This window comes from Diceros bicornis, chromosome 38 (assembly GCF_020826845.1).
Source record: "Diceros bicornis minor isolate mBicDic1 chromosome 38, mDicBic1.mat.cur, whole genome shotgun sequence".
Classification (NCBI taxonomy): Eukaryota; Metazoa; Chordata; class Mammalia; order Perissodactyla; family Rhinocerotidae; genus Diceros; species Diceros bicornis.
In genome coordinates, this window is record NC_080777.1 from 160,856 (window position 1) to 166,399 (window position 5,544).

Below are 5,544 nucleotides of genomic sequence, written 5' to 3' on the forward strand. Positions count from 1 at the left end.
GAAATTTTAATTAAAATTTTTAAAATGATACCATTTAGAATGAGTTTGGCCATTCCTTCTAATGTTAAACATACACATATAATATGACCCAGACATTCCACTCCAAGAGCAATGAACACTTGTACACAAATATTCTTAGTAGTTTTCTCATAATAGTCCAAAGTTGAAAACAATCCACATGTTCTCCAAGTGGTGAAAAAAGAGAGGCCTATCCACATGGTGGAATAATACTTAGCAATGAAAAGAAACAGAGTATTGATACATGCAACATGGATGAATCTCAAATGCATTACGTTCAGTGAAAGAAGCTAGACTACAGGAATAGAGAATAGATCAGTGGTTGCCTGGGGCTGGGAGTGAAAGGAGGTTTTAGACTGCCGTGGGTGACTGTGGTAGCGATGGTTGCATGACTCTAGCCGTTTGTGAAAACTCAGAATCATACAACAAATAGAGCAAATTTTACTTTTTGTAAATTTCATACATTTACATACAATGTTGAGATGAGACTGAGCATAACTAAGCACATATATTATTTGCATAAATATACTATGAAACTATATAAAAATAGTAAAGGTGTTTACTTAAAGAAGAAACTGGGCAAACAAAGGACATATGGAGGACCAATATTTTTCACTGTGAATTTTATTTTCTTACATGAATGAATGTATTCCATGTCAAAAATATTTTATTTAAAAATGTAGGCGCAGCTTGTCAAAGAGTCTCATGTAGTAAGCCTGGAGTGGTTCCCCAGGTGATCTGACACACCTAGGACTAAGACACACCTTGAAGATCACTTCCTTTGTAGGTTAAAGCATATCTCTGATGCCAAGCTGACCAAATTCACCTCCACTCTGCCATTCACTAATTGAGTGACCTTGAGCAACTTGGTTAATCTCTATCAGCGTTTACCTGGGGGAGCTGAAGTGTCAACTTCTCCCTTCTCGCTGGTCTACCTCTGTTGATTGGACCAAAAATGTCAGTGTCTGCAGAGTCCCCAGGCCATACATATTCTAGGAAAGATACTTGACCACACCCACATCTTGCCTGAATGTATGTGTATCTCTTGCTATAAAGATGAAATTTCTACACCAAAGGTTATTTGATTAAGAATAGCTCAGTTTAGGGGCTGGCCTGGTGGCGTAGTGGTTAAGTGCACAAGCAGCAGCCCGGGGTTCGCAGCTTCGGATCCCGGGCGCACACCAACGCATCTCTTGTCAAGCCATGCAGTGGCGGCGTCCCATATACAGTGGAGGAAGATGGGCACGGATGTTAGCCCAGGGCCAGTCTTTCTTGGCAAAAAGAGGAGGATTGGTGACAGATGTTACCTCAGGGCTAATCCTCCTTCCAAAAAAAAAAAAGAACTTGATTTATAATCAATAGCATAGCTCAAGTCATCAATGTGCATGATGAGAATTCTTGCAAAGTGAGACAAACTTTTACGTTATTTTCTAGCATAATACCATTTAAAAAAACAACAAGTGGCTTGACACTTAACACAAAGATTTTTAATACCCCAAGATGATGATTTTTAAGTCATGGAAAGATAATGTAATGTCATAGAAAGCTGTTTACAATATATGATTATATGAAAACCACAGATTAACAAATATAAATATCAAATATATATAACAAATACATGTATATCAAATATATATAATATATAACAAAGTATATATAACAATATATATAACAAATACATATATATCAAATATACATAAAAAGTATATATATATATATATAACAAATATATATCATATATACGATAAAAGAGCATTTTTTTTGTTTGAGGTAAAATTCACATAACATTAAATTCACCTTTTTAACCATTATCAAGTGTAGAATTCTGTGCATTAAGTACATTCACAATGTTGTGCAACCTCCACCTCTATCTAGCTTCAAGACACTTCATCACCCAAAAATGAAACGTCATACCTATTAGCAGTCACTCCTTATTTCCTCCTCAGTCAGCCCCTGGTGACCACAAATCTGCTTTTTGTCTCTATGAATTAGCCTGTTCTGGACATTTCATGTAAATAGAGTCATACAATATGTGACCTTTTGTGTCTGGCTCCTTTCACTTAACATAATGCTTTCAATGTTCATCCATGTGGTAGCATGTGTCAGTGCTTCATTCCTTTTTATGACTGAATAGTATTCCTTTGTGTGGATATACCACACTTCGTTTATCCATTCATCTGTTAAGGGATGTTGGATTGTTTCCCAAATATCCAACATGTGGCAATTGTGAATAGTGTCAATATGAATGTTCATGTACAAATTTTTGTTTGAACACCTGTTTTCAATACTTTGGGGTATATACCTGGACATGGGTCATATGGTAATTCGAGATTTAATTTATGGAGGAACCACCAAACTGTTTTCCACCATGGCTGCACCATTTGACATTCCCACCAGCAGCATATGAGGGTTCCATTTACTTGAATACTTGTTGTTTCCCTTTTTCAGATTCTTGCCATCCTGATGGGTGTGAAGTGATATCACATTGTGGCATTGATTTGCATTTCTCTAATGACTAATGATGTTGAGCATCTTTCCCTGTGCTTGTTAACCAGTAATCCTCCAGGACTTCAGTCTGTGGGCCCCTGAAAGGCTCTGAGACATTCACTCTGTGCCTGGGACCCGCTACAGCCAGAGAGGAGGTAGTCCCAGGGCGGAAGCTCTCCCAGGTGCTGAAGGAAGTGGCCCCACTCCACCCCATCCGCCTTCCTCTCACTGTTGTGGACCCGTGTGACCTCTGCTTCTCGAAACATCCAGGCCAGAATGAAGTCCGGATCATGCTTCTCTGGGAAAAAAGAATTTTCATATCCCAGCTTAGGGCCAGCTTGCCATCAAAGGCCCTTGTAATTTCTCAGATGTAACTAGGGATATTTTGAACTTAATCTTCTAATGATAGTTTGTTTCAACAGCCAGTTGCCACAATTCCTAAAATTTATATTTAACTTTCATGACTTTAAAACATTTTAAGTTTTAGGACGTGATACCAAAAGAATGGAAAAGGGAGGAAATTGACCCTCACTGAGGACTGATGCCTACCAGACATTGACTCAGTCCTGTTGCACATGCTTGCTCATTCAGTCTCTACAAGAGTGCAATAAGGTGGCGACTACTATACAATAAAGGAACTGAGGCTCAGAGAGAGAAACAATTCTCCCCAAGCCAAACAGCTGCTAAATGGCAAACTAAGATTGTACAGTTAGTAGTACAACTCCAGGGTGTGGTGGGTCCAGGGTCACCTGCCCCTGACTGCATCGAGATACCTGCTCCACCTTCCCTAAAGAGTGTCTTGTCCCCGTCATCCAAGGTGGAGCTTCAGGGACCACATCAGTGGTCCATACAATGGGAAGGAGGAAGGGGGAAGACTGGGCAGAGAGAGAGTCCCAGGTTTCTCTTCAAGAAGTTTTCGAGAATTACCACGTAATCTTTGACTTCTCCATGTGGGACAGGTTACAGTCCTTTAACCAATCTAGCTTCAAGAAAAGCTTTCCAATACAATGTGCGCCCACCTAAAAGCCAAGGATTCTAAGAGGACAATAATGGATATCACGGTAAACAATTAGCAGTCTCTGATGCAATCCATCCCGTTAACTACCAAAGCGTCCAACATGTACCCTTCTTCACATACAAGGAACACACTCACAACATCCCCAAGGGAGACAAATCTAAAGTCCACCTGCTCCCTCCATTCAGCCCAAAGATCATGTTCTGGGTGATGTGGAGTCCTCTCTCTTAAACCCTAATGTGGGCTTTTGTGGTCTAGAAATCTGTCCACTTAAAGGCAATCATCATTCCTAATACATCCAAGAGTGGAGTAATAACTCTACTCTTTAAAATCCCAATTGAGACTTCCTTTTTCCATGAATGGCAAGCTAGGTTATTTCGAGTAAACTCTCAGGGTTTTAAAGACAACTCTCACATATGGATACTTTTCCAGTTTCTGAAATGAATAATGACTCGAAAAGACAGTGAAGAATTATAAGCACAGTATTGAAATGAAATCAGAAACCTAGTATAAAATGAACACGAATTATGCTTTTGCCCTGGAGTCATTTCTCTGCTTTGATGGCCTCACGAAGGGGAGAGAAAAATCAAAGCCCAGGGAGATGCCAGAAGGGGAAACTGTAAGAAGACCCTCCTCACATAGGTGGAGACCTCAAAAAGCTATACCCCTCAGGATGACAGCAACCTTGCAGGAGGAGCCTGCAAGTGTGACTTCAGATTGAATTTAAACTGCCTTAGTGACCTTGGGCACCACAAGCCATGAACTTCATTTAACATAACCTCAACCAGCCCAGCTCCAAGGACCCCTCTTACAGAAAGTCGCCTTCTTCAAATTCGACAAATATTATTTCAGATATGAGAGCCATTATGTAACAGCTAGATCTTAAGTTAGTGTGAGGGAAGCCATCTTAGGGAAAGGCTTGTAACTATTTAACTATTTATGACCCTGACTCACTAGTCTCTGAGAATACATTCCAGCCTGCACGTAGCCTAGATGATTAAGCACCTCTCACTTTTACAAATTACATCATCTGCTAGCTCTATGACTCTTCCTTACATGTATCTCCCAACTGCGATAAGACGATAACTTTGTCGACCTCCAGAAAGCAAACCTCTGCACTGGGACCCATCACGAATGACAGAAGAAAGATAATGAGGCGCCTTGAAGTCCTTCACACCAGGTAGTTGACATTCCTAAAGCCCTGTCCCTTCCCCATTTCCCCTCTATAACTGCCTCAAGATTCTGTATAATTTTAAGATAGCTCTTTAGGACACTATTCCACCATCTTGCGATTATGTTAGCTAACTGTATAAATTTTCCTTTCTCAACCACTAGCTTGTTTGCAATTGATTGGCACCAGATTGTGGAGAGCAGAACCAGCCCCTTTTTGCTTGGTTACAATTACCCAGACAATGATAACCAGGCAAACAAGAACACTGACCCTATTGAGTGAAAACCAGCAACAACAACAGACAATATAACAGGGACAGATACGACAACACACTAGAAAGCACCCAGACTTGTTATGTTTATGTAAACATAGTAACATAGTAACCACGGAAACACAGTGAACGATGCTGAGGTGAGAAGATACTGGGTGCATTAGGAGATTAGAACCGAGGTCAGGGTGGTCAGGGCACATTACCACACTACAGGTTCTCCTCTGTGACTCAGATCCTCAACAGTGCCCGTTAAGTCTGTCCTTAACCCTGGTACCTCTCCTGCTCCAACATCTCCCATAGCTCCTGATTACCCACGGTGTAAAATCCATGATTCGTTTCTGGAAGATCCCTCGATCAGGGTGGGGGCCCCGTGGTCAGCTGGAGAGGCAGTCAACCTGTTGGACTCGGAGACACCAGCCCCGCCTCCACCCAACCACACCCCTGCCCCATCCTCCGCAGTCACCAAGCGCCCCCTGCTGGCTCCCAGTGAGGCTCGGGCACAGGTGACAAAACAGTTTTATTTCTGGGAATCTGCAAAGTGGTGTGTGGGGTCAGGGTGGACCCCAGACCAGGAGGCGGGGG